Below are 20,535 nucleotides of genomic sequence, written 5' to 3' on the forward strand. Positions count from 1 at the left end.
ATCATGTGCTGTCCCCTTGATACAGGGTGTTTAAGGAGAAGAAACCATTAGAAAAAGAAAACTTACCAAATAATAATAATAAGAATAATAATTCCTCTTATTTCAGTCTTTCATCTCATGTCATTATCATGAATTTTTATATTTTTTTCCTATGTCAGTTTAAGCTGATACCAGCTGGTTGGATAATGTAAGAAACTCTTGTATCAATTCTTTTTTTCTTCTAATACATGTGTATGAGTGGTTTTTTTTAATATGGGGCATTGTCAGCACCACGCTGCATTCTTTAAAATATGGTAATCTGGATAGACCAATCATGGAAGGGACAATTGGGGGGTTGTTATCAAAAGTTTTAACTCTTTCTCTTTGAGTGGCTTGCTGTTTAATCTGTTTCCAAGATAGCATATTTGAGAATGTTAGCTATGCTTCCATAGCAACAACCAGCAACACTGCCACAGTTTCTGAAATAGCAGTAATTTTAGGTATGTATGCAATGAAGGATGGTGCGGCAGTAATGTCATTCATCATTGTGCTGTTTCACCTTCCCTCTTGAACAACACAGGGTACTACTCCAAGAGTTAGAGAGAGAGAAGTGCTTGCCATTGATAAGGTATGGCCATGCAGGACAGGTTCCAGGATCTTGTAGTTGGTCTTGTACTGAATTAGCTTCCACAGCACTATGCCCAAGAGGTGAAGGATGGTGGCAGTCTGGATCTTTCAACCCTTCTCTGCACAAACTGAGTCCTTTACCACCATAATTAATATGAAAACCTTGTGTGACATGCTTAAGAGTTGGTCATAGTTCAAGTGCAATTTTATAAAAATCATCAAAATATCCCTATGACCAAACAAAAACAGTGTGTGTGTGTGTGTGTGTGTGTGTGTGTGTGTGTACAAAGAAAAAGAGAATACAAATATTTTCAAGAGGTCTTTACATACAAATTTACCCTTCCCACACACGCATGTAAATGTGTACATGAGCAATTAGTCATAAGGTCAATAAGTGCACAGAATATTACTATGAGACTCTATCAGTGCCTGTACATGAGCCAGGAGGTTGCTCCAATGCACTATAATTACAGTGCATCAGAGCAGACCCAATTAATTGAGTCTGCCGAAGTGTGCTAATTAGTGTGCTCCAGCAGACTTTCTTTCTCATGTATCTGTGTCTCCATGATCCAAAGTAGCAGCAGTGCACTTTAAATAAAGCTTGCTTAATGAACTTTAGATAAAGCACCCCTGCTGCCCTTTGAAAGCATAGGGATGCTAATACACAAGATGTTTCAGGCAATTTAATTAGAGTAGCTCTCAGAGCCACTCTAACTAAAATGGCCGCTGTCCCCCAGAGCAAGTGTAAAAATGCCCTATAGCTAGACTTAGCTATTTCACTTGTAGGCAGAGCTAAAATGGTGGTGGACACATAAAAAATAATGTATCATTTCACTTTGGAAATATATAGGGTTTACTTTTTCAGTGAAAACACCCTTTCATTACAAAGTGAAACTGATAGAATTCAGTCAAAGCAGACATTTATTCTCTGCACATGCATTTACACTTTTTTCCTTTTGCTTCAGTGACATACTTGCCACCAGATACTTTGTTTTCTACTTCCATAAAGATGCTGCACATTTTCTTTTTGTGATTAACTTTCATGAGAACTATGACGCCTTTTAAAAATGTACATTACCTGATTTTTATGGGGTTATAAATCTCATGGGTGAAAAGTGCCTGTAGAACAAGTTTGGATTTGTTATTGTCATGTCAGTTCTCCTTATATTGACAAGTCAGTGATGGAAGTCTGATACACTTTTCCTGATTCTGATCAACTGCAGCCTCTAAATCAGATACATGAAACACAGCTCAGTACAAGATGTAAGTCAAGGTGTGCTGAGGCTCTTAAGAACTCAGTGAACAAAGACTTCTCTTGATTCTCAGGTAAGACTATTTATGATATATTTGTGTCATTTATAGAAACAATATTTATCTTATCTTGCAAAGAAACATTCCAAAGTGTCAAATTATGAAACTTTTGTTCAGTTGCCTGAATAATGGGAAGTTGCCTGAATAAAATCTGAATAAAAAGCTAAGTTACACTTACATATTTCACTTATGAGCATCTCATTTATTGTAGATGATCTTGTGATTTTGAACTACGCTTGGTGCAAGATCAGAGAAAAAACGGATTAGAGGGACCATAAGCTTGGGGCCAGCTAGATGCTGGATCAGTTTTGGCCATGAATTAGGGTGGCCTCAAAACTACTCTGATTTTTCTCTGTCTGCTCATTGCTTGAAGGCTAAACTGGCATGGCAAAATTGTTGGGACACAAGAGCACTCTATCTATGTCTGCTTTTCTCAAGACACCTGAAAATTTGGAAAATATACCTTGTAGTTATAGTTTCATAGTTTCTAGGGTCAGAAGGGACCCGAGCAGATCATGGAGTCCGAACCCTTGCCATGGCAGGAAAGAGTAGTGGAGTCAAACGACCCCAGCAAGGTGTAAATCTAGCCTCCTCTTAAACACCCCCAGAGTAGGAGCCAGCACCACTTCGCTTGGAAGTTGGTTCCAGATCCTAGCCACCCGGACAGTAAAGTAGCGCCTCCTGATATCTAGACTAAATATACCCTCTGCCAGCTTGTGACAGTTATTTCTGGTCACTCCTGGTAGTGCTCAGGGGAACAGGGACTTCCCCAGTGCCTGCTCGTCCTCTCTGACTAGTTTGTAACAGGCCAGTAGATCCCCCCTCAGCCTTCTCTTGTGGAGGCTGAACAGGTTCATGTCCCATAGCCTCTCCTTGTGGGGCCTGCCCTGCTGCCCCCTGCTCATGTGAATGGCCCTCCTCTGGACCCACTCCATGTTGTCCACATCCCTCTTGAGGTGCGGTTGTCCACATCCCTCTTGAAGTGCAGTACTGCAGGTGCAGCCTGACCACTGCCACATAGAGGGGGAGGATCACCTCCTTGAACCTACTCGAGATGCATCTGTGGATGCATGACAAGGTGTGGTTCGCCTTCCTGACCGCATCCCCACACTGCTGGCCCATGTTCATCTTGGCATCAATGATAATTCCAAGATCCTTTTCTGCCTCTGTACTGACGAGAAGGGAGTTCCCCAGCCTGTAGGTATGGTGCTGATTGTTCCTGCCCAGGTGCATCACCTTGCACTTGTTGGTGTTGAATCCCATCCTATTCCCATCTGCCCACCCTTGTAACCTATGTAGGTCTGATTGCAGCCTTTTCCTCCCTTCTAGCATGCCCACATCCCCCCACATCTTAGTGTCATCAGCAAATTTGAACAGGGTGATATTTACCCCCTCATCCAAGCCACTGATGAAGATGTTGAACAGTGCGGACCCGAGGACCGAGCCCTGAGGAACCCCACTGCCCACATCCTTCCAGGTCAAAAATGACCCATTCACTACCACTCTCTCGGTACGGCCCTCCAGCCAGTTAGTGACCCATTTCACTGTGTAGGTGTCAACACCACAGTCCACCAGTTTCTTAATAAGAACAGGTGAGAAACAGTGTTGAAGGCCTTCCAAAAGTCCAGGAAGACTACGTCCACTGCTACCCCTGCAGCTAATGATTTGGTGATCTGGTCGTAGAAGGCCACCAGGTTGGTCTGATAGGACCTGCCGCTAATGAACCCGTGTTGGTTGCCCCTAAGCATAATCTCCCCTGCTGTCCTCTTGTGGACGTGTGACAGAATAATTCTCTCAAAAATCTTGCCCAGGATTGAGGTAAGACTAACTGGCCTATAGTTTCCTGGGTCCTCCTTCCTACCCTTTTTGAAGATGGGAACCACATTGTCCCTCTTCCAGTCCTCTGGCACCACACCAGAGCACCACGAGTGCTCATAAAGCCATGACATGGGTCCTGCAATGGCCTCAGCTAATTCCCTCAGTACTCTGGGGTGGAGATCATCTGTTCCAGCTGATTTGAATAATCCAGTCCCTCCAGAAGTTCCCTAAGTAGTTCCTCACTAACCCTTGGCCTAGGTGTGCCTATGGTCTAAAGGTGGGCCCAGAGGGGGGTGGCTGTTTCGGTCCCTGCTTAGGAAAATGGAGGCAAAGAAATCATTAAATATGTTAGCTTTGTCTTCTGGTGTGATGACCAAATTTCCTAGTTTGTCCTGCAGGGGCCCTACATTACCCAGAACCTTCTTTTTTCCCTCTATGTATTTAAAAATGAACTTCTCGTTGTCCTTGATCTGGGAAGCTAGTCCCAGTTCCATCTCTGCCTTGGCCTTCCTGACTGCCCCCCTGCATCCCCGAGCAACCGCAGTATAATCCTCCCTAGTGATGGCTTCTTCCTTCCATTGGGTGTGTGCCTCCTTTTTAGCTAGGAGACATTCCTGGATGCTTTTGGTCAGCCATGGGAGCTTTTGCACCCTCCTTCCCCCTTTGATCCATGTTGGGATTACCTCCTTTTGGGCTTGGAGGATCGTCTTCTCTTGTTGGACACATCTGGGACCTCAGTGCTTCCAAACTATTCTCCTTAGCTCATTGAAGTCCACCCTCCTGAAATCTAGGGCTGCTGTCTTGCTGTAGGCCTTTGCCACCTTGTGCTGGATGGTGAATTCCAGCAGGTGATGATCACTGTCACCGAGGTGGTCGAGCACCCACAGCCCCCTCACCAGGTTGTCACCTGTGGCCAGCACCAGGTCCAACAAGGCATCTCCTCTGGTGGGGTTAGATGGAGGTCCTGCATTCTGGCTAGGAACCTGCGTGAGTGGTCAGACCTGCCTGACTGCTCTTCCCAGCACATGTATGAAAAGTTCAGGTCACCCATGATGACCACATCCTTTAACTTAACTATCTCTGTGAGCTGACTTAAGAATTCCTGGTCTAGCTCTTCCCCTTGGTTGGGTGGTCTGTAGTAGACCCCCACCATTAAATCTCTTTCCCCTCTACTGCCTTGTATTCTAACCCAGAGTACTTCAGAGTGCCCCTCCTCTGATTCCTTGCTAATTGACAAGGATGTGTATTCCTCCTTAATGTAGAATGCCACGCCCCCACCTTTCCTCCCTGTCCTATCCCTCCTGTACAGCTTATAGCCCTTGATATTCACCACCCAGTCATGCACTGGGACCCACCACGTTTCAGTGAACCCCACTATGTCTGACCTGGTGTCAGCCAGCAGGGGGGTAAGTTCTTCTTGCTTGTTTCCCATACTACAAGCATTTTTGTAGAGGCATTTGAGGCCTCCTGTGGATGTGTGTACTGGCCCCCTACTTTCAGCATTGCCCTGGCCCCTGTTGCTTACCTGTATATATATTCCACTCATTGGTCTAGGCTGGGCTGCATTTGTGAGTGTTGCTTGGTTTGGCAGTCCAAGGCTTCTTTTGCCCTCGTCTTCCCCTTCCCCCAGCAAGCCTAATTTAAAGCCCGCTGGAGGAGGTCCGCCAACCTAGAAGAAAACACACGCTTACCTTTAGGGCAAGGGTAGAACCCATCCCATCTGAGCATGTCTCTTGTCATGATATGTGGGTCATTGTAGAGGAAGCCAAAGCCCGCCTCCAGGCACCATTATATCCTCCAGGAGTTGGATCCATTGTGTCACAAAAAGAAGCTTAAGGGTATCTTTGAGTTTCTAATCTACACAGGGAATATGAATTGATTAATAGAGAACTCTTCAATATTGCAAACATAGTATATAACCAAATCTAGTAACCAGAAGGTGAATATAAACAAATCTTAACTGGAAAGAAATGGCACAATATTAATTATTAGAGATTACTAACTGTTATAACTATTTACAAAAAATATTTTTTTCCATCTTTAAATTAAGATTTCATCATTTTTTCCCCTAAATGTTATGCTTTAGTGCAAGCAGGAAATAGTTCAGGAACATTCCCCTCCCCACCCCATCTGCATTATCTGATAGGTCCAAAAAGATCACCCTGGTTCTTCTGGTCTTACTGTCTATGCATTTGTAAACAAAAGGTTGAAATGCCTATGCTTTATTGCTATCCAGAATATGCCAGAATCAATTTCTCCTTGTCACTGAAACATTTTCAAAAAAGTTGCCTACCCAGTGTGACTCAGGACATCTTAGTGGCCTGAGTGGACTACAGCTTTACTAGGACAGTCACAGCTTGTTTTCCCCTTTCACAGTCAGAGTGCTTGCTTGCTTCCTTTTGGAATTCTGACTCTGGCCACCCATTTCATTAACTTGGTGGCAACATTACATGGCCGTCACCAGGGGAATTGCCTCTGAAAATCTGGTTGCATAGTCCATAATGACTAAAATGTACTGATATCCCAAACTACTCTTCAGGAAAGGTCCCATCATATCCAATGATCCTTCAATTATGAGCATAGGCATTAACAGGGCTCTTTTTGGGTGTACCTGAGAGGTCTTCTGAGATGCTGGACATTCAAAGCAAAATTTCTCTACCTCTTTACATATGCCTGGCCAGGAGAACCTTTTTAAAAGCCAGGCTTTGGTTTTGTCCCAGCCCAAGTTGCAGCCCATTGGTAGGGAATGGGCTATCCAGAACAAATCCCCCAGATAACCTGTAGGAACTAACAGTTTTGTGACTTCTTCCCCTTCCCCTACCCCCTTTAATATCTGGTACAGGAGATCTCCCCTTACCTCAAACCATGGGTAGTGTATCACCATCTCTGGTTTTCTAACGTCATCATTCCACCAGACCATACTGTTCTCATAGGTGTGGTGAAATGTTTCCTCCTGTGACTGATCTTCTTAGAACTGCCTTCACTCTGTCAGTTGCTCCAAATATATTTCTTTGACTTGTGCTCCCTCTTTGCTAGCCTGCCCAATCATTGCCTCATCTTTCCCTTTTTCTTTCCTCCAGCACCATATCGTTTCTTGTGCCTCCAGAAGACCGCTCATAGTTTGGGCCAGTCCCGGTCCAGAATCATGGGGCATAGTAATTGGTCTACCAAACCCACTGGCATATCTCTGACCTTTCCTGAAACAGTCATCTTTAATTTCATGTGGAGATATACCTGATATTTTCTGTGCATGCATACCAATTTCTTCAGGCCCATCAACTCACCTGTTTCTGGGGGAAACAAGTGATGCTCCAATCAAAATCTGCATACATCCTATGTTGATCATAGCTGGGTACTCTCTATCCTCTAACATTACCATCATTGTAGCCTGGGGCAGTCCCCAGTTGGCCTCAGTTCTAAAGCTACAATCCATAGGTTTTGGTCTCTCAATGTCACTAGACCCTTCCCCAGAGGGGTGCAGTTTGCCTTGTGGCAGCTCCCATCCATCCTTAAACTTCAGACACCTCTGAGCTCTGTGTCCCAGTTCTCCACAGCTTTAGCATTGATCATCTTTTTGCAGACCCCTTGGGTGAATGTCCTTTTCCCCCTCAAGTAACTCCCCATCTGATGGGTGCGGCTGGCTTAAATCTTTCCCCTTGAAGGTCAAGACTTTCAGCTTCCAAAAAGGCTTCAGCCAGTTTTAGCACCTCTTCCGAGTTTTGGGGTTGGTGTCATCTGACCCATTGTTGGATCCCTTCCACCAGGTCCCCCATAAATTGTTCTAACACAATAGTGTCTACTACTTTGGCCAGAGTCTGCATCTCCAGCTTAAGCCACCCTTGAGCCAAGTCTCTTAGGAACTGTAGCAGCACCCAGGGCCATTTCTTATATTGATTTTCTCACTGTAAATGATAGGCAGTACATTTGGTTGATAACTCCATTTGGTATAATATAACCTCCTTTTATTTTTTGCAATCTCTCATCTCTTCATGAGGCACAACCCAGTAGGTTGCCTGGGCTCTTCCCATTAACAACAGCCCTAATTGGTATGCCCAGTGCTCTAGGACCCAGCTAGCAGCCATAGCCAGTCTTTCAAAGGCCTCTAAATAGGCCTCTGGATCATTGTCCTGATCCATCTTAAGCATCCTAAACCCTTCTGCAGGTCCTGCCATGGTGCCTTGTCACATCTCTAGTTTCTCATACAGTGTCTACTGCCTACTAAACAGTGCACTCTGTGCTGCCTGTTCTTCAGCCCTCACTTGACAAAACTCCTCTATTTGCCTCTGCTGTCCCTGCAGAACCTGGATGAATAAGCTCAATACTTGGAAATTGGCAGTGACTTGGGTTGACTGCTTGCCATCTTTATCCATTACGTTCCTGCATTTATTCATCCCTGACGTTCATCATCAAGAGAAAGGGAATGGAAAAACACTTCTTAATTTTTTTCCCCACCATTGGCGATTCCCAGCTAATGCACCAAAATTGTCACCAAGCCATAGCTGCCTACCTGGCGTGACTCGGGACATCTTGGTGGCCCAGGTGAGCCATGTCCTTAATAGGGCAGTCACAGTCTATTTTTCCCCTCTCACAGTTAGAGTGTTCCTGTCCTCACTCGGTCTTTCCTGCCATGACTTTTATGGAACACTTTCAGGAGATGATGTTCAGTCTAGGAGCAGTCCAACCCTCAAAGGGAAAAGTAACTGAAGCCACCAGTGTCTTACATGAGCTCTCTGGATCATCTATGAAGCCTCAAGGGCCTGAAAGGGAGCTCCTCCAGCCCCTACACTTCTGCCTCAAACCTCCATATGTATAGACTTCATGAAACTGCAGACCCTAATAAAGGATCAGTGGTCACTCAATATCACTCTAAAGTCTCATTCATGCCTAGCCTTATAGCTGAAAGTGCTGGGCCTTGCCCCAGGGATCCCTAGCAGTCTGTTTTGGATGAGGATAAAAGGTGAGCAGTTCAGCTGCTCCTCACCCATCCACTGCTCTGCATCCTTTGATGTCAGATCTCTCTTGTGCCTCACTTCCAGGGCCTTTATAAGGGCTCCAATCCAGACCCACCTCCTCTGCACACCTGAGACTCATAGTCTCTGTGGAGGCAATGACTGGGCTTGCAGGTGCCAGCCAGCTGCCTGGCATTATGTTTGGCATGGCTTTCTGGTTCTGCCCAAACTGGGAACCTGACCATGCCAGTGAGTGCCTCTGCCACTCACTCCTAGCTGGCTGGCCTTCCCAGCATGGCCAAAAGAAGGGAACAGTACTGCAGGAAACTGCCCTCCAAGCAGATCCCAGATGTGCTGGAAGTAAGGCAGGGGGTGGGAGCAGGTCCGTTTTTCATCTCTCTCCTATTGCTTTGTCACCTACCTGTTTTGACTTTAAGTACAGAATCCTCAAGAGTCATAACAGAAGATGTACACAACTCTGTATATCATATACCTTACTGAAACAAAACATGATAGGCCTGACAACTTAGAAAAGTAGTATAACATTATTTAACTTAATTTTTTTTCAAATATAAAGAAGGTTACAGATCCATAAGACCAATTTCATGACATTTCATTCAAATATACCCTTTTAGTAAACTACATCATACTTTAGCTACAACCTGTATTCAGCTGCAAATTCAGATATTGAAGATTAAGTATATATTTGACACTTGTGAAATATTGACAGATTTTCTATACCTATTAACAACTATATTATTCATCTGGGGCCTGAGATCAAGGCTACTGAAGTCAATGGAAAAAAATTCTTGGCTGCAGTAGGCTTTATGTCAGGCTCAAACATGTTTTCCTTCAAAGTCAGAATGGAAGTCAGATTTCTTTTAAAGTGGGGAATGAAAACACATTCATAACAGGGCTCAGGCTAAGTAATGCAGTCCCCTGCAGTTAGTTCAAGTGCAGCAGTACTCATTCTTGGCAAATTGCAGAATTCAGCCCATTATCACTTTTTTGAATCCAGAAGCAATTTAAAATGTTACATCAAATGAATATGAGGCATACTGTAAGTGCACTTATACAACTATGAACTTAGGGCACCTATACACATGCCCAACGCCTGCTCTAACACATTCTAATTAAAACATGTCAAAGCAGACTCGATTAATCAAATATGCTTGAGCATTCTAATTAAATGACTTATCTGATTAAAATGCTGCAGCAGCCTCCGTATCTCATGTATTCAGTGTCCCATGATTCAAAATGGCAGTAGAGGCACTTGTTGAACAAGCTTTAGTATAAGCACCCCCACCACCATTTTGAAGCATAGGATGCTGAATACATGAGACAGTGTAGGCATTTTAATTAGAGTGGTTCCTGAGAAACACGTTCATTAAAATGCCTGCCCACGCACCCACCCGCTCCCTAAGCATAACCTCCCCCGCTGGCCCCTCGTGGACATGTGCCAGAATAATTCTCTCAAAAAGCTTGCCCAGGATCAAGGTAAGACTAACTGGCCTATAGTTTCCTGGGTCCTCCTTCCTCACTTTTTTGAAGATGGGAATCATGTTGGTCCTCTTCCAGTCCTCTGGCACCACACCAGACCACCATGAGTGCTCATAAAGCTGTGCCAGGGGTCCCACAATGACCTCAGCCAATTCCCTCATCACTCTGGGGTGGAGATCATCAGGATCAGCTGATTTAAATACGTCCAGTCACTCCAGAATTTCCCTGACTAGATCCTCACTGACCCTTGGCCTGGGTGCACCTCCCCTGGGGACCGAGGGAATCCCAACTGGGGGGGCTGATCCGGTCCCTGGTCAGGAAAATGGAGGCAAACAAGTTGTTAGCTTTGTCATCTGGTGTGATGACCAGATTTGCTAGCGTGTCTTGCAGGAGCTTCGTATTACCCGGTACCTTCTTTGTGCTCCCTATGTATTTAAAAAAGGACTTGTTGTCCTTGATCCAGGTAGCTAGTCCCAGTTCCATCTCTGCTTTGGCCTTCCTGACCTCCCCCCTGCAGCCCTGACCAGCCACAATATAGTCCTCCTTATAGTTGTGTTATCATAAACTAATTCTCATCCCAATGTAGTTTAGTTTGCAATGACACACCTCAGCAGTTTAGATCATTTCCTGCTGGGAGCAGTGTCTTGACACATGGGTCACTGGGTAGCCTGCTACTGTACCATGGCATATACAGGGCTAAAAGACCTAGGAGGGCTAAAACACATTCAGAACAAACATGTTTATAAGATATAATGTTGCCACTGGTGCAGATTGACCCCCACTCCCTGCCTTGACCCGGCCTGGTGCCAGTATGTCCCAAGTGAACACCACTGATTGGCACCAAATTTTGCAATGGTAGTGGAGCATGTCTGCTGTCCAAACTTTGCCCAGGCACAACAGGTTGGGAGGGGGGTGACCTCAAAACTTATAAATGGAGCACACAGCTCCCCAGGATAATTTGTATTGATACAATGTGTTTACCTTTCAGAGGAGAACAAAGCAAAAAGGCTGTCACAATGAAAGCCATAATGTTTTCTGGATCCACCTTGAGACTGTGGTTCAGTGACCTCCACTGTGCTTTCACGTGGCCAAAGGCACATTCAACAGTCATCTGGCATTTGTTAAGGTAGTAGGTGAATACTGTCTTTTGAACACTGTGTGTCCTCAGCAGCATCATTGCAAGTAGAATTGAGAATCAAGAAATGAAGAAATAGAGTAAATTAAAGACACTCAGACACTGGGCACCTGCTCCATGTTACATTTATTACACATGCAATGTAACTATCACATTATAAAAATGACTATATAGTAGGGTTGTGCAAGCCCATGCAGAGGCCGAATCTGTGAGTCTGAATCAAATAGCTAGCTGCTTTTGGCTTTCCAAATCAATTCAGAGATTCTGAATTGATTCAGAAAAGATTTGGAAAAGATTCAGAGATTTGGAGAATCTGTCTTTATGGGGAAACAGAAAATTAGAAGGCGGAGGGGGAGCGGGGGGGGCGCGAAGTAGGCGGGGAAAGACTGACATGTCTAGGTGGCCAGTGAGCATGATTTTTCTCTGACTGACTTTCCAAATACAGTGTCTGTGGGGAGGGACAAAGAAACAGCATAAAAGCCTTTGTATGCAGGCTTGCTCTGGCTTTTGTGAGCTGTTTATGCCAGAGCAACAGCGTCAGACACCTGCTGCCTGGCTTGCTTCATAGTCAGTCAGTTGCAACTTGCCTGCTCCTTTGTGTTGTTAGAAAGCGTTGGATAAGATTTAGCTTAGCTTAGAATCTCTTTACTTAATTTCTTTCAATTTATATTTTCTCTCTTTTTTGTGTGTGCAAACTTTGAAAAAAGAAAACTCTGTTTTCCCTGCCAGCATTATCCATCAATGTGCAGGGAGACACACAGATTACACACATACACTTATAATATACACTCATAGAAGAAGAAAAATCAGATATTCATAGAACAAGGGAGTCAGATGATATATATTAGTTATTAATATTGTTATAGTTAGTTTACATAGAGACGGAAGGCAAAACAGAAGTCAGATTCAGATTGAGACTAAGACAGAACTCAGGGTCTTAGAAGAAGGAGATATATCATTTTAGGTACACATTACAACACAGAAGAAGAACAAGAAATACAGTAGTAGTCACAGTAGTAGTCACACATTCACCTTAATAGAACATACAGAAGAAGATACCATATATAGTTATTAATAATCAAAACAGAGTCCAGTGCATGCACGTAACACAGAGAGAATAACACAGAGGGAATAAAACACACAACAGAGTCACACTTCACATTTATAATTCACAGTAAATAAATATATCACAGTGGAAAAGAAGACAGACAGCACACATTTTTACATAGTTCTTAATACTTATTAGTGAACAAATCAAACAATCAAAGAAGAGTCCAGTGCATGCATGCAACACAGAGGGGATAAAACACACAACACAAAAGGAGTGACACACACACACCTTTTGTAGCACAGAAAAGATTAATATGAAGTGTGCTGGAAAGACAGGTGCCAGGTCTTCTGGCAGGGGAGAAAGAGGGGGTAGGGGTAGAGCTAGAGCTGCAAGTCCCCACCCCCAAAACATAGATGCATTCTCTTCCCAAGCAGCCATGACGCTTCAGCTGCAAGTGGAAGCAAGGATGTGGGAGCAGTGTCTGCACCTGATGTCCCTGTACCTGCACTACCTCCCATCAGTCCAGAAATAGTTATAAAAAGCAAAATCACTGTCTCCTCCACCCCTGTGTCATCTCTCAGTGTGAGCCTCCCACTGCCAGAGGAGGAGCTGGAGCTGGAACCAGGGGTGCTGAGTGCCCTGGCTCAAGCAATTCTGGGGACTGAGGGAAAAACAGAGTTTGTGTTCCACAGCCCTCAAAGTTCCCCTAGATCTAGGTCTCCTCTGGAAAGCAGCAAGTTGGAGGAGGTTGAGGTTGGGGAAGCAAGTGGCTCAGCTGAGGCAACTCCTCCTGCTGGTGAGCCTCAGCCAGCTGAGGAGTGGGAAAAGGCAGGATTCTCACCCTCAACCCAGAAGAAGGTGGGTAGCATAGTGTGGGAGCATTTTGAGCTGGCAGATGGTCCCAGGTTTGCTATCTGCCAGCACTGCTGAAGCACATCAACTGGGGCAAGGACATGAAACACTTTTCCACCACGGCGATGCTGCTGCATCTCAGGAGGCAGCACTCTCTTGCCCTTCTTGCTGCTCAGCCTGGCACCAGTGCAAGCATGCTGAAAGGGAAATCCCCCGCTCACTCCAGAGCCCTCTTCCCTCCAAAGCAGAGGCAGGCCACCCTGGAACAGTGGGGAAAAGCAGCAGACGGGGGTGTGAGTTGCAAAGGCGAGCAAGATCACCCACAGCATTGGGAAGATGCTTGCCCTGTATAGCCAGCCCTTCTCCCTAGTTGAGCAGCCAGGGCTCAGGTGGGTCATAGTGCTTCTGGCCCCATCTTACAAAGCACGTGTGCACACCACCTTTAGCAGGACAGTGGTGCCCTTCCTGTATGAGTCAAGCAAGGAGTACTTGAGGGAGGAGCTGAACAAGGCAGGGCCACAGTAGCCTTGCACTTCAATTCTGACATCTGGAGGAGCCAGAGTGGTGATAACACCTACCTTTCCCTCACAGGGCACTGGTGCTATCAGTTACGCCATCGGTGGTCTCTCCTGCAAGCCAAGGTGCTGGATGTGTCCCATACAGCAAGGGAGATCATGGGGGCTCTGAACCGCATGGTGCAAGGCTGGCTCATTGGGCAGGCCAAGCTCACCTGTGGGTTCATGGTCACTGACAATGGGGTCAATATGGCCAAGGTGGTTTCATAGTTTCATAGTTTCATAGTAGCTAGAGTCGGAAGGGACCTAGGTAGATCATCTAGTCCGACCCCCTGCCTTGGCAGGAAAGAGCACCGGGGTCAGATGACCCCAGCAAGGTGCTCATCTAACTTCCCTTTAAAAATCCCCAGGCTAGGAGCCTGCACCACTTCCCCTGGAAGCCGGTTCCAGGCCCTAGCCGCCCTGACTGTGAAGTAGCGCCTCCTAATATCTAATCTAAACTTACCCTCCGCCAGCTTGTGACCGTTATTCCTGGTCACTCCTGGCAGCGCACGGGGGAACAGGGACTCCCCCAATACCCGCTGATCCCCCCTGACCAGTTTGTAGCAGGCCACAAGGTCCCCCCTTAACCTTCTCTTGTGGAGGCTAAACAGGTTCAGGTCCCGTAGCCTCTCCTCATAAGGCCTGCCCTGCTGACCCCTGATCATACAAGTGGCCCTCCTCTGGACTCTTTCCATATCGTCCACGTCCCTCTTGAAGTGTGGTGCCCAGAACTGGACGCAGTACTCCAGCTGCGGCCTGACCAGTGCCGCATAGAGTGGGAGGATCACCTCCCTGGACCTGCTCGAGATGCATCTGTGGATGCATGACAGGGTACGGTTGGCCTTCTTGACTGCCTCCCCACACTGCCGGCCCATGTTCATCGTGGAGTCAATGAGGACTCCAAGATCCTTTTCCGTCTCCGTGCTGGCAAGAGGGGAGTTCCCCAACCTGTAAGTGTGGTGCCGGTTCTTCCTCCCCATGTGCAACACCTTGCACTTATCAGTGTTAAACCCCATCCTATTCTCATCCGCCCACCGTTGCAACCTGTCAAGGTCAGCTTGTAGCCTATTGCACCCTTCTAGTGCACCCACATCCCCCCACATCTTAGTGTCATCAGCAAACTTGAACAGGGTGCTTTCTACCACCTCATCCAAGTCACTGATGAAGATGTTGAACAGTGCAGGCCCGAGGACCGAGCCCTGCGGAACCCCACTGCCCACGTCCTTCCAGGTCGAGAAGAACCCATCCACTACCACCCTCTGGGTGCGGTCCTCCAACCAGTTGGTGACCCATTTGACTGTGTGGGCATCGACACCACAGTCTCCCAGCTTTTTGATGAGGACAGGGTGAGAGACAGTGTCGAAAGCCTTCCGGAAGTCCAGAAAGACTACATCCACAGTAACCCCTGCATCTAATGATTTGGTGACCTGATCGTAAAAGGCCACCAGGTTGGTCTGACAAGACCTGCCACTGATGAACCCATGTTGGTTGCCCCTGAGCATGCATTCCCCCGCAAGGCCCTCCTGGATGTGTGCCAGGATAATTTTTTCAAAGAGCTTACCCGGGATTGAGGTCAGACTAACTGGCCTGTAATTTCCCGGGTCCTCTTTTTTTCCCTTTTTGAAGATAGGGACCACATTGGCCCTCTTCCAGTCCTCCGGCACCTCACCAGAGCAGCACGAGTGCTCATAGAGCCGCGCCAGGGGTCCCGCAATGACCTCGGCCAGTTCCTGTAGAACCCTAGGGTGAAGATCGTCTGGACCAGCGGACTTGAACACGTCCAGCCTCTCCAGAAGTACCCTAACTAACTCCTCGCTAACCCCTGGCCCAGGCGTGTCTCTCCCGGGGCCCGAGGGGGGCCCAGCAGGGAGGTGGCTGAACTGCTCCCTACTTAGGAAGACAGAGGCAAAGAAATCGTTAAATATGTTAGCTTTGTCATCTGGCGTGATGACTAAGTTGCCCATCGTGTCCTGCAGGGGCCCCACATTACCCGGGACCCTCTTTTTACCCCCTATGTATTTGAAGAAGGACTTCTTATTGTCCTTAATCCGGGAAGCTAGTCCTATCTCCATCTCTGCCTTGGCCCTCCTGACTGCCCCCCTACATCCTCGGGCGACTGTAACATAGTCCTTCTTGGTGATGACCCCATCCCTCCATTGGGTGTATGCCTCCCTTTTAGCAAGGAGACATTCCCGGATGCTCCTAGTGAGCCATGGGGGTTTATGTGCCCTCCTGCTCCCTTTGACCCTTGTTGGGATTACCTCCCTTTGGGCATGGAGGATCGTCTCCTTAAGGAGGAACCACTCACCTTCGACATCTGATTCCCTTCCCCTCTGGGTCCTCAGCGCTTCCCCAACGATCCTCCTTAGCTTGTTGAAGTCAGCCCTCCTAAAGTCTAGGGCTGTTGCCTTGCTGCAGCCCTTTGTCACCTTACGCTGGATGGTGAATTCCAGCAAGCGATGATCACTGTCTCCCAGGTGGCCCATCACCCGCAGCCCCCTCACCAGGTCATCACCTGTGGCCAGCACCAGGTCCAACAAGGCGTCTCCCCTGGTGGGGCTGTGCACCTCCTGGGTTAGATGGAGGTCCTGCACTCTGGCTAAGAACCGACGTGAGCGATCAGACTTGGCTGACTGCTCCTCCCAGCAGATGTCTGGGAAGTTCAGGTCCCCCATGATGACCACATCCTTAGCCCTCACTGCCTCTGTGAGCTGACCTAAGAATTCCTGGTCGAGCTCTTCTCCCTGGTTGGGAGGTCTATAGTAGACTCCCACCGTTAAGTCTCTCTCCCCTGGACTGCCTTTTACTCTAACCCAGAGCACCTCAGAGTGCCCCCCCTCTACCCCCTTGCTAATTAACGAGGAAGTATATTCCTCCTTGATGTAGAGTGCTACTCCTCCACCTTTCCTTCCTATCCTGTCCCTCCTGTATAGCCTATAGCCCTTGACACTCACCGCCAACTTTGTTGGCATCCGCTGTGTGACACACAGGCTGCACCTCAGAGTCAGGGATGCCTTGGAGGGGGACAGATCTGCCCATGATGGTGCTGCCACCATTATTGTTACAAGCCAGGTGATTTCGAAATGCAAGAAGGTAGTGACCTACTTCTACTGCAGCATCAAGGGGGGGAAGATAGTGTGGGAGAAACAGACAGAGCTGACCATCCCACAGCACACAATCATGCAAGATGTGGAGACTTGGTGGAACTCCACACACCTGATGCTTGAAAGGCTGCTGGAGGAACAGAAGGCCATCCATAAGATAGCCTTGCTTGGGGAGATCAGGATCAGCGGCCCCCTGAACAGAGCTGAGTGGGGTACCATCTCCCAGATCTTGGTGGTCCTCAAGGCCTTCCTCGAGGCCACTGAGACCCTTAGTGCTGCTGGTGCTGTCTTCAGTCAGGTGATCCCCATAGTGAGGGAACTTGAGAACCAAATGGAGAAGTTTCAGGGGATCAATGTTCCTGGTTGGGGCAAGCTGCTATCACCAGATGTGCAAGCACTGGTGAGGTGGTTGAAGGAGGGCATAAGGAGACAGCTGGATCTCTTGTAGTTCAATGCAGTCCACAAGATGGTGGGCATGAGTGACCCAACGGTGAAGGGAAGCATGTGCACTGGCAGCTTGAAAAACATTGATCACTGGACACAGGTGCTGGTCAACAAAGTCAGGGAGGCTGAAGTGCGTATGAACTTGGAGGTATGGGATGGGACTATGGGGAAGGAGGAGGCCCCAGGTCCTGGGCATGACCACTAAAATTGGACCCTGCCAGGGTAGGGAGGTCTGGTGGGACTGCTGGCAGTGCAGCATCCCTGTAAATGCCGGGACCAATGATCCCCTGGTGCAAAGGCATGCCAGGCCAGCCTCTGCCTTCTTTACTATTCCTTCCATCCAGGACCAGAAGATACACCAACTGCAGGTACGTCCTCAGCCTGACAAAGGGTTTTTCAACCCAAAAGCTTCCTAAGATATATATTTTTTAAGTATTCCTTTTTTTCATAATAAGCATACCCATTTCATGTATTAAGCAGTGTTCTATGCCCTCTTAAAACACAGAAATGCTCACATACATAACAAAGTTATAGCTGGCTTGAGTGCTCATGTGAAAAAAACAAAATGACTCAAATCTTTTTTGGGAAATGTTCATAAAATGGGTGCTACCTAGAGCTCAGTCAATTTGTCTCCAAATTATGATGAACACCCATAGAAGAATACCCAAACAAATTCAGTATCAATGACTTTGAGACCATCCAGGAGAAGGAATTCCATGTACATGTGTTATTTACTACTATCTTGGTATTATTTATAACGATGCAGTGATAGAAATGTTGGGGGCTTATATCAATAGTTGGTTTTTAATGAGGCATACTGGCTGATACCAATCTGATTTCTGATAAAGCTGTGTCCAGCTGATAAGTTTATTGTGGTGTAAAGTGAGGGAGGAGGGCAGCAGTGGGGCTGGGGCTGGGGTAGATGCTTCCCAGCCAGGGTGAGGTGGGGTGGGGTGCAGGATGGAGTTGCAGCTCATCCAGAGGGTATGGGGAGAGGGAGCAGCTCCTGCTACTGCATGTATCCTGAGAGGGCATGTGGAGGGAACATGTGCCCCTGGATCTGCATAGGGCAGGGTGGCTGCAGTTGTGCACTGGGCTGGGGGCTTCCCTGGGCTCCTCCCGGGGCGGGGGCTGGGCTATGCTGTACTCAGGGTGGGTAGGCAGAGGCACTGGGAGGGGGGGTTATGTGGGGGCTACAGTGAAATTTGAGATGTCTGCCACTCTCCCTCTCTGTGCCCCTTGGATGAGCTGTGGCTCTGTCCCACACCCTGCCCCAACCCAGCTGGGCAGCATCTACCCCAGCCCCATTCCCTCCTTCACCACAGGGAGCATTGATTTGCCCCAACACATACCCCTTCCCTCCCCACTCCCCATCCACCACAACAGACTTACCAGTTGAATGCAGGTCTCCAAGCTGCCAGGCTGTACTCCTCACTGCCTGCATGCTGCACTGCATCTGTGTGCATCCATGGGCATTTATCAGCCAAATTATCGGCCACATCAGGCCAATTTCTGATATAGTTAATTTTCTTTATATCAGTGACAATATGATATTGGACTGTTGTACCAGTGTACCTCTAATTATTTATTATTTTTTATCTTTGCTACAGACTTTTCTATGGCACTTACTGCAGCTGTATGTGAATATATCACACATAATAGTTAATTCATCCTAAAAATGGATTTATCTCCTGTGGACTAGAACTGTTGCAATTGCCATTCTATAGATGGCAAAATGAGGCACACTGCATAAGGTCCTGCCAAGCTAGAAGGAAGAAAAAGAATGGTTCCTCTCATATTATCTGAGGATTTGGCATTCCAAAACATGTGTGGCAATGTTCTAAAGGGAAGAAACGTCAGTGGGGTAGGGAAATGTACCTATAAAGGCATGTCTATACCACAACAGTAGAGAGGCCAGACCAGGATGTTTCTAGTCACACACTGCATCCATGCTCAAATTGGGAATACGTCTGTGAAGAGTCGCCATTCTTGAATGTACCAGAGGTTGAGATTTCAAGAGTGACCACTGGGTGATGACAGTAGAGCATCTGCACCAACAGATTTCCAGTTTGGAGTATAAATATAGAATCTGGTGATCAGAATATACCCAGAGACATCCTAGCTAGGTTTGGTCCTGCTGCAGAGTAGGCATACCCACAGAGACTGTCATGAGTAACTTGGAACCTTTTGTTTTCTACTGCAGAGACTCATGTTCAGGGATCCTGGTTTTCTGTGTTTAAAAATCTAAAATTCTCTGATAAAAAAAATCCCAAATTCTCTGATTTCAACCCCCAAAATCCAATTTTTTTTTCCATAATTAGGAGCTTATCAGTATCTTAATCATTAAAATGAAATAAATTCTAAATACCTACTTATTTTAGCTTTTCATTTGTTTTTGGTTTCATTCTTTTATCATGGAACTACAGAGCTCTCTGTGCCCCTTGTGGTCACCAGGATGCAGGTCCAGCTGCAGCTCTCCTCCCCCTGCTCTGCCCTGATATGCTACTGCCTCTGCCCCTGCCAGTACCCCTCACTCACAACCCACAGCCCCCTGTTCCTGCTGGTGCCTCTCACTCCTGACCTGCTGCCCTCCACCCCTCAGTGTGTGGGGAACAGAGTAGGTATGTGGGGAAAAGGGAGTGTTGGCATAGGCAGTGTGTGGGGAATGGGGGGGACAAAGGCTCTCCATAGCTGCCCAGCTTCCATGTTCATGTGTGCATCCACTTGCACATGGCATCCCCTGTATCTTGCTTCCCCTAGACCCAAGAAGCACCATGCAGGCTGGAAGTCTGCCAGACTGCAAGGGGAAACCTGCCATTTCCTGCATTTCCCCATGCTTTTCACATTTAAAGGAAAAACCATGAATTTTCCTTTAATGGAGAAAAATCTGCATTTTTCTCTGTTACAGGAGAAAAAACTGCTTTTCTGCATTTTTCCACAGCTAACGAAAAACCCAGATATCTGGTCAAGTTGCACAATGTTGATTAGTTACATTACAAAAACAGAATAAAACTGATCTCTGTCAAATCCCTTAGTTTTGAGCTTTGTCTGAACCAAATTTGTTACAAATTTTTGAAGGAACCAATAAAATATTCTGAGTGGAAAAATGAAGCAGTTAAAAGTTCCACAAAAATAGAAATCTTCTGAATATAAGGACAACTGGAAAAACTTTAAAAGATGGTTTACCCTGAAACTGAGAGCAATAAAT

General features: G+C 46.8%; 1 long non-coding RNA gene across 1 annotated transcript; it reads left to right on the forward strand.

The window, feature by feature from the left end:
* The first annotated feature begins 1,868 nt into the window (after window positions 1-1,868).
* Window positions 1,869-19,516, forward strand: LOC149858255 (uncharacterized). Its single transcript, XR_016444011.1, has 3 exons — window positions 1,869-1,932; window positions 11,173-11,310; window positions 18,938-19,516. It is a non-coding gene; the product is annotated as an uncharacterized LOC149858255 (long non-coding RNA).
* The last annotated feature ends 1,019 nt before the right edge of the window (window positions 19,517-20,535 follow it).

The sequence above is a fragment of the Crocodylus siamensis genome, chromosome 8 (assembly GCF_052110815.1).
Source record: "Crocodylus siamensis isolate JL-2025a chromosome 8, ASM5211081v1, whole genome shotgun sequence".
Lineage (NCBI taxonomy): Eukaryota > Metazoa > Chordata > Crocodylia > Crocodylidae > Crocodylus > Crocodylus siamensis.